Below are 10,171 nucleotides of genomic sequence, written 5' to 3' on the forward strand. Positions count from 1 at the left end.
GGAAAGCATTTGAAGCTGGGATAACTACCTCGCCGCTGTCTATAAACCACTGATACGATATTTATGTGAAGCCCTAAAGAGAATGACATGCAGTATTGGGGGGTTTTGCCTATCCAAGAGCTCAGATATTTGCAAGCAAAATAAACTCAGGCATTGAGACTCATTCCTAAAATCTCCCTGGTGGCTGATCCCATGGCACATACTCCAAACACAGGCATTATGGAAGCTTTGCCTCGTATATACTCTTGGACTGTCATGGGTACAGCAGCTCTACTGTTATGATACTGCTAATGGCACCCACTTCACAAAAGGGAAGGTAATTAGCAGAGAAATGACCACTGGTGCAGCTAGAAAATAGACAAGTAATCTTTAGGGTTTCAGTTCATTGCAGTGTTGTTTTCAAACCAGTGCCTAATCTCCTCAGACCCCACTTGGTGGCTCTTCCTTTCTTCCTTTCTTCTCCATTTTTGCAAGGACTGATGGCTTATTCTGATTCACTCCATTTCTTTCTTCTTAAATGGCCATAGGGCAGCCTTGCTGTTTCCAAGGATATAGTAAATGCATGCGACATGATGCCACTGAAAACAATTGAGCAAGTTGCATTCATTCTTGGTTTAATGGTGCTGAAATCAGTAAAGCTAGGCGGGGAGCAGAATGTCTAAGCTATGAAATTATAAGAAAAATTTTCCTTTAAAGAAAGTGTTTTTAAAAACAGCTTTCAGTGAGAAATGTGCAGGGTTTTGTTTTGTTTCTTTTTAATGGCTGTTGGAAAATTTCCAAACTCAAGTGAAAGTGTTGATGAGAGGTGGTAAACAAACACAATTTTGACAAGATATTTGTAGGTGACATAGCCCTGTGGAGAATACTAGACTTTTTTTTCCCCTAGCCACAAAAAACCTGTGAGGAGATGAAGAATCTCCAGCTCTCGAAGATATCACTGTTTTACCTAAATTTAATTAATGAAGAATAATATTTACGGAACAAAAGAAAACACCTCTGTAGGATGTGGAGTGTTAGTAATAGATGGAAAATTGCCTGTATAAACAGTTCAACAACTCTGGGTTAAATTATAGGAGCATTTGTATGCATAACTGCCCATCTGCGTAAAACAAGACATGCAGCCACACACAGCAATGATGTGCAAGTCACACATATGGGGCTGATATTAAGTTGATCCAGAACAACAGATCTGTCCATCACATCTGAGTTCGACCTGAGGAAGTTTAAATAATTTTAAATAAGGAGATAAATAGAGGAGGAGGTCTCACTGAGAGTATTTCTGGGTTTGCGGTTTATTTAGACTCAGCTCAGATTTTGGATTGTTATTTCTCCATTTGAAAACTTTTTGGCAGTTTTGAGAAGAATGAAGGCTCAGGTCCAGGGTGTTTCAGCTGTGTGGCCAAACATAGTCCATGGGCACTGGCAGGTGGATTGGGAGCCGGAGGACTTTCAAACCAGGTATGCTGTCAAGAACTTCGCCTTCCATAACTGCCCTCTCAAGTACCAGCTGCAAAATGTCAACACTACCTTCCTCAGAGAACATTTAATTAAATGAGGCTAATTAATTACAGTCAATAAAGCAGATGTAGCAATTACAGCAAAAGTAAATAAATATACATATTGTCAATTACTATCTTGTATGAGAAGGATTTGTTCCAAAATCTTTGTGGCCATTTCACTCCTCCCCACATTGCTACTGGGAACACCACAGGGGAACATTCAGAGATAAACTGTGACTTGATTAGGAACTAATGTACCTTAATAACTTTTTATCACAGAAAAACAAACAGCAAGCAGACTTCTTTAGTAACCCCTTGTGGACGTGATGGTGAACTACACCACCAATATTTAATTCCGTATCATGTGCCACATGTAAGTCAATTGTTTAAAGTTTTGGGGCATTAGTTGAAACATTTTACACCTGACAATTCCACTGAGGCTCTGTATCATCTACCAACAAAATTCTTTGATAGCACAGAAGTAGAAAATAAGGAGGCTATGGCAATCTAAACTGTTTCATATGCAGATAATAATCAACTGTTTATCTTATTCTGAGTGTGTACTCACCGGAGCAGATTTTCATCTCCTTTGTTGTGCTGAGAATAAGGAATAACAATGTTAAACTTGGGTTAGTTACACTGAATATAGGTTGACATCAGTAAAGGAGAGCATCAGAACTCCACCAACTGAATATACCTCCCCCTGAGGTAGACAGGATACCCTATATAATGCTAGTAGGTACTGATGCAAAGTAATCATTCATCCCTGGTTCAGAGGTTGAAGTCAAAGGAAAGAAAAGCAGAAAAAATGGTGGGGAACTGAAAGAACAAAACCTAGTAATTGTGAAGTTATTTACTGCATGTGCCTGTGCAGTTGGTATTCAGCAAAAACTGAATGTGAGTCTGAAAATGCAAATCTGGAGCCACACCAGACTGATAGTTGTGTGAAACCTTTGACAGCTTTGAAATGCAGGCTTATTAGCAATGAAATGTACTGCCAATCTATTAAAGAAATTTAGACTATTATAAAGATTTGCAATGAAAGAAATCTCTCATACCTTGTAGAAAAAAGGATGATGCTAACTCAGTATAATAGCCACTGTAATAGTGAAATACACTTGGAAAAAGGCAGATGGAGAAGTTTCTGAGTTGCCTTTCAAAATTTTTTCAAAATAATGAAGAGGACAAATTAAGCTGGTTAGAGATCCTCACTATAAAACAAATGGGATTAATGTACTGTAAGAAGCAGTCAAAATATAAAGAAACTAGGGGTATTAGCTGTCCTACTAGTTAAGAAACTAGTAGTAGTAGCATGTACAGTAAGTACAATGCTGAGGGGAATAGCTAGGCTACATAAAGCACAGAGGCAGCCAGAGAGAATCACTTTGTAGTTATGAAAAGCTCACACATGAGATTTCTATCTTTCACTCTATGCTCTTTTTGCTCTGCAGATAAAGCCAGTTTTGGCAGACAGCTGATGAGAGCTGGGATATATGTTACTAGAGTGTATCCGTCTCACTAATTCATGCTGTACAGAAGCCATGAAGAGAATAAAGTGCTTGCCTCACTGAAGAAATAATGGATTAAGGTATGTTGCAGCATATGACCAGGGTGCCCTGAGAGGTAAATCACAATCAGAGGCCACTACTCTTCCTGCCTCTGAGCCTATATGTGGTTTTCCCTCCTGCTGCTAGATGATACTGGTATCAGTTGGCCTTTGTGAAAAGAAAAGTTTCCACAGCCTATGGCAAAGTATCATCTCCTTTATTTTTTCAGGTGACAGCATTTCCTCTGTACAGGACTGCCAAGTAATGAGCTATTTATGAATGCATCTTCAGGTGTATGGGCTGTTCCTCTACAGGGACTACGCTGTGAGAGTATTGCCCTACTAGTATGAAACATCTGTGGATTTTCAGTTTTATGTTCGGCGTTTTGGGGTTACGTGTTTCTCTCCTTGCTTTTCAAAAGCCAAGATGTAAGGGTAAATATATCTCTCGTTTATGATGGTACAGTGAGTTGCTAACATCAAGAGGTGAATTAGTTTGGTTTCTAGTCACAGAAGTGCACATCTTTGCTGCCTGTCTCAACTTAATCAGTTTTTGTCCCAGTGAGTAAATGAGCAGTGAAATGAATAATGAGTGAAGGTGCAAACAGAAAAATAGCTAGTACAAAGTTTAAAAAGCAGTCAAAAAAAAACCACCCACAGAGTAAGGTGTGTGAGAAGATGAAAGGGCAGCCTTCTACTATGTCCTGCTCTAGGACAGAGAATCTGTTTGACACCTGACGCGGTAGATGGATAATTAGTGCTGTGGCTTAGGACCTGGGCAGGCACTGCTGGTGACTTGGCAGTTCCCTTTTGGCATTTAACTTTATATGGAAATCTCTTCCTCCTCTTTAAATAGTTATCAGCAGAGTTGCACAAGTAAGATATACACAGGTCCATGTTGCATTAGGAGCTAAGGCAACAACAAGTGGGCATCCACGTGTGTTGGATCTGGAAAGGAAAATCTTTAAAAGAATATTTTAAATTCTTCTTTTTAGTTCTCTCAAAGTCTGAATTCTCCCCTTTTAAATGGGACACAGGGCTTTTTTTCTTCTTTTCTCTCATTAAAAATTATTTTTGTGCACATTCTAATGTATTTTAGAGAGCTTTTATAAGACAGCTTCACCAGCTGTCTTATAAAAGCTTCCAACTACACTACATTTTCTCATTTGAGCACCTATTCCTTCAGTGGTAATCTTACATTTAATAGTCAATGACAGATTATACATACCCACAAAACATTATTTTTTATTTTTTTTTTTATAATTGCCTTTCTCCCTACCTTCCATGGACTGCAAGTTCATCAAGATCAATTAGGGTTCATAATGTTGATAACTTCAACCCCAGTCCAGAGGAAGACAGCCAACCCACAAACACTGCAATAGACATGACTACTCACAGGCTTAAATTAAAGCAGGTGACAACAGGGAAAAGCTGCAGAGTTAATAGCCCAGCCTGTATAGGAACGACGCTTCGAACAAAAAAACTTTACAAACTTTTTTGGACAGCAAACCAATAAGCTATCACACTTCTTGAATCCTTTATTTGACTCCCACCATTTTTTTCCAGATTACCTATATCTGCTCAAGATAAGGAGCTAAGGAATAACATTGTTTTCTAGTTAGTAATAGTTTGACTTTATCCGTAATAAAAAAGGAACACCTTAATACTCATGGAGGAAAAACCAAAACAAACACCAACGATTTGTAGGAGACAATTAAATTAAGGAAAGTAAAACTTAGGATAAATGTCAGAGGTAAAAAATGCTATAGTAATATCTACTAAACTGTGGAACGATCTCCCAAGGCAAGTGAGTGATGAAGTCCCACAGTGTGAAGAATTAAAACAGCATCAGGCAAAGCCTCAGGAAAGAAATCACTGAGGAGGGAGCATGAACTGGCTGTAATAGTGCAGTGATTGTGCATGGCTACAGAAAGCCTTGCCACTAGTTTTTGCTCAGGCATGTGTAATGTAGCAAGAGCACTGTATATGGGAAGGCACCCTGAACGTATACTTGCCCTGTATCAAAATGTATGTGTATTTCTCAAGTAGGTGTGATCTACATAGCTTGAAATGCTGCCTCCATTTAAACTAATGAGAATTTTACAGGCTAATTGAACAGCAAGCCATCAGAGGACACCAGTGACTCTGGGTGACACTTTTTGGTCCATCCTCAACACATAATCCCTTAAAAATTCCTCAGACATGCAAGCACATAATTTTTCACAACACTGATATGAGTTAAAAAGTGGTTATTATTGGATATTTCTGCTTTAAGGAAAAAAGAAGTCCCCTTTTGCTTTTACACTTATCCCTTATGTTTGTCTCCAATACATATAAGTAGGAAATGAAGCACAAAACAAAAGCATTTCTCTCACTTGCTGGCAGAAAAGTACAACTAGACTTGCTCCAGAATAACAAATAGATTCACTTCTTTGTTGTGTTTTATTTTGCTGTTTTCCTAGGGAGTTGTTCATAGTTTCTGAGTTTCATAGTTTTCATGAGGAAGGATCTCCTGATCTGCACCTGTCTGGGGAACAATGTCATGTGATGACTGAAAAAAACACCTGCCTGCGTACCAAGGTCAGGATGCAATGTCCCATTCTCCATGGAGATTAGCTCATATCATTGCTTTGTTTTTGGATGACAGTTGTGTGAAAGAGCTGCAGATATTACGGAGGGATACAATTTTTAATTAAAAATTATAATGTGCTGGTATCACATTATAATACAAATTGAAGTTGCAGATTTTTGCAGTGTACCTGAATTTAGGAAACAGTATTTTTTCTGCAGTAATTTCTGGGCCTGCTATGACTAGTAAATAAAGATTGCATAGATGGTCATTCAGATCAAAGGCTTTGGGATCAGATGAGCAAAAACTCACTGAACCTGCTTTTTGTAACACTTTGATATTTCACTATTCCATGTACAGAGATATTTTACCATCCAAAACAAAGGCACAGAGTTGTACTAGTCATGACTCACTTGTCTGTTGTCTGGAGACATTTTGTCTGCATGAAGGAAGAAACAAGAGCAGAAAAGCTGAGAGTGAGGAAATAGTGCAAACAGACTGAAGATGGAGCAATGCGGGAAGCTGAGGGGGACATGAATGGTGAGCTGAGTTCTGGCAGACCCTGATCTAGAACTATATGAATGGAACCATCTCTTGTGGCTTGACTGCTCCTGGGCCTGCAGAATGGGACCTTTGTAGGTAAGCAAGATCACTTCAAAGATAAATGGTGGCAATACCAATTTTTCTTTATAACACGGAGGCCCTGGATTTCATCCAGCCACTTAGGCTGAGGCCCTCACAGTCACCTGTCTCTTTCTCCTTGGGACCAGCCCTGAAGCAGTGCTGACAAATTCTCATGGTTTATGTCTGTTCAGGAAAAAAAGTGCCTATTGTCACTCACTGGATATGTGAAGTGGGGTTTCCTTTTGTTTGTTTTGTCTTTAAGATCAGAATGTTACTTTTTTTCAGTTTATCACACAGTCAGTCAGTGAAAGGTTATAGATGTTATCTCTTGTTCCAAAGGAAGAAACGTTGTCTGCTGCAATTCACACACTCTATTAACTAAAAAGTGTAGGCAGACCTTGGAGACACAGCAGCCATGCATAATCAGCAGAAAAATCTGTCCTGCTGAGCTACATTGCCTCATGAGAATACAAATGCCAAAATGCTGTGACCTTCATGAAGCTGAGGCCTCCCAGTAGCACACAGTATTTTTTTGTTTGTGGAAAATAGAGGCAACAGTTCAGCAAAGCAGGGACTCAGAACACAACACCTCCCTGCTATGCACAGGTTCACCAGAGATGGCTAATGCAGCCAAAATGTGCATAATCAGCCTGGGACACAAGAGGAACAGTTGTGATGGCAGCTGAATCTTTCACTTGCTCTTTATGTTCTCTGCCTTTTTTCTGGGTTTGTTTTCCTTTTTTCTTCCTTGGCATTTGTCACAGAAGCATCTGTGACAATTAAACAAATGTTACATATTAAAACCCCATTGCTGCCTGCCAGGAAAATGGCATCTTATTTGTAAACAATACATAATTGTTATTGCTGTTTCGTTGCAAGTTATGCCCTTGAAAAATGACAGCGACTTACTTAGTAGCAATTGATACAGAGGAAAAGTATTATAACTACAGCAGCAAATTTACTGTTGCATTATCTTTGGGAAATATAATCTACAGTTTCAAATACCATAATACAAATGCTTGGCATATTGTGCTCTCTATGTGATCTCTATGATCATTTAAAGGAGAAGGTACAACATTTTTCCTGATGATTTCCATCATGATGCTTTTGTCTATCTGTCTCAATGGTAGTCATAAACGTTTTGTTTGGTGAAACACACAGAGGTGCTGATATTGTCTGTCCAACAGACCTTCTTTTCTTTTTTGCCCTGCAGAGAAGGACTTGGGGGTGTTGGTCGATGAGAAAATGAACATGAGCCGGCAGTGTGCACTCGCAGCCCAGAAAGCCAACTGTATCCTGGGCTGCACCAAAAGGAGCGTGACCAGCAGGTTGAAGGAGGTGATCCTGCCCCTCTACTCTGCTCTCGTGAGACCTCACTTGGAGCATTGTGTGCAGTTCTGGTGTCCTCAACATAAAAAAGACATGGAACTGTTGGAACAAGTCCAGAGGAGGGCCACGAGGATGATCAGGGGACTGGAGCATCTCCCGTATGAAGAGAGGCTGTGAAAGCTGGGGCTGTTCATCCTGGAGAAGAGAAGGCTGCGTGGAGACCTCATAGCAGCCTTCCAGTATCTGAAGGGGGCCTACAGGGATGCTGGGGATGGACTATTCATGAGGGACTGTAGTGACAGGACAAGGGGTAACGGGTTCAAACTTACACAGGGGAAGTTTAGATTGGATCTAAGGAAGAAATTCTTTACTGAGAGGGTGGTGAGGCACTGGAATGGGTTGCCCAGGGAAGTTGTGAATGCTCCATCCTTGGCGGTGTTCAAGGCCAGGTTGGATGAGGCCTTGGGTGACATGGTTTAGTGTGGGGTGTCCCTGCCCATGGCAGGGGGGTTGGGACTAGATGATCTTAAGGTCCTTTCCAACCCTAACTATTCTATGATTCTATGATTCTATGATTCTGATCATAATTCCTATTTCATTTTACATAGAGGCCTTGCAGCAGCAATGGTCAGGACTCAGGTCTTAATCAAGATAGCCCAACTAAACTGATTTGACTAACAGCCCTACTGCTTATAGAACACCCTCCTGGATAATGCCTGCAGTTCCAATGCTGATGTGCCTCTAAGTACAATATTTACCTTAAGTTGGCACCCTCAACACCTGTACTACCAGGTACAACTCCTAACAGTCACTTACAGATATTTATTGTTTTCTAATGATTCCATCTTAATGTATTTTGTTTTACTTTCACTTACTTTACTTTACTTTTACTTATTTTACTTTTTTATTTTTTGTTTAATTAATATTAGTTATTATTAATAGATCTTTACAAATCAAATCAGGAAATTCATCACAGTTCTGTACTGGAAACCCCTTGTAAACCTAGCACTAATTTATCTGCGCTAGCAAAGCCCCTCTCTCAGCAGAACTTTGGCCACTATTTTTCACAGTTACCTGCTATTATTCAACAAGCATTTCATGCTAGTGGAATGTCATTTTCCCCTGATGCTTCAGAGGAAAACATATAAATACAATTTTATCATGAGTCATGGAAGGATTTTATAAATGCTGGGTTAATTGGTATACAACAAATAGTGGGAGCTAGTGTAAAGTCATTACCCTTCTTGCTCATTCAAGAGGGTTGGGAACATAAATCAGAAGAGATGAAAAACCTGATCACAGTAGAAGTTTATTTTTTACTACAGTACTGTAACCAATATTCACCAAAGAAAAGAGCTCTGAGAAACAGCTGTAATGAAGTTTGTCATATATTCCATCTTCTCCTCCTATTACAAGTATCCCTTTAAAAGTCTAATGAGCTTTTTATTTTAAAAAAATATTATATTTTAATTTATAACTTTATTTAATTTATAATTAAAAAATATAGTAAAAGAAACTCTACCTTGGATGATGTGATTTTTCCCAATAGCTGATTTAGTCTTTCAGAATTCCAAAATATGGCTAAGTGAAATGCTCCCATTTCCATCTTGTTTCCATCTCTAACAAGCAAACTGATGCCCATGACGATTGTAATTCATTATTTGTATTGTGGTAGTATCAAACCCTTCCTTTCCTAGGGTAGAAACTATCAAATAATGTCCACAAACCTCTGCTCACAGATCACAGGCACATGATGAGAGCTGAACACTTAGTGTTGATGTAACAAAGCTTCACCTGTGTAAAAACCTCTGGAAACTCCCTACTCATATCGTAGTACTTCTGAAACAAAGCCCTAAGCAAGCTGGGAAACAAGGGGATAGTATGTACTACTTACACATCATGTTAAACCTCTCATTGTCTACATAGCAGCCTCCAAATAATTTTCTTGGTAACAGCTAATGCTTCTGCTAGCAAAGAGCATTTCTTCTTTTATGACTTTGAGGTGATCTATGAAAAGTGCTCATACTTCTCAAAGTGGTCTGACAGGTGAAACTCTTCGGAGATCTTTTCTCAGGGAATGCTCTGGTGAGGAGCTAGGCACATCTCCGGGGCAGGCATACACAGACTTGTTTTTAATGGTGCAGCCTCAGATTGGAAGAATGTGTCCAAATTTCAGCACTGAAGCTTGAAGGGGTGGGGAGAAGATGCTGCAAAATTGCTTTTTGAATTGCAGATATAAACTTTACAAAATACTCCTCTAATTGCTAAAGCAGAAGGGAGCAGCTAACAAATTTTCCTATAAGCAGACTTCTAACTTAAAAATCTACATAGAGATTGCGGCTTACATATCCATGTCAAATTTGTCTTATGAAGTATTTATTCATTCTTCTACTTTTTCTTTTTTGTTTTTCCCCTCAGATTACTGATTTGAGAAGAGCAAACTTCGTGTTCTCCATTCAATGTCAGCAAATATGAAAATATGCTTTAATGTAGAATAAAAGATTCTGACTAATTTTAAGAAATGAAATACAGGCAGAACCCTGTTTACCTGTCTGCTGCCAGTTCTATGCAAGGAGCAGTGACTGCTGATGCTGGATCTGCTTT

The sequence above is a fragment of the Psittacula echo genome (assembly GCF_963264785.1).
Source record: "Psittacula echo genome assembly, chromosome: 1".
NCBI classification, from domain to species: domain Eukaryota; kingdom Metazoa; phylum Chordata; class Aves; order Psittaciformes; family Psittacidae; genus Psittacula; species Psittacula echo.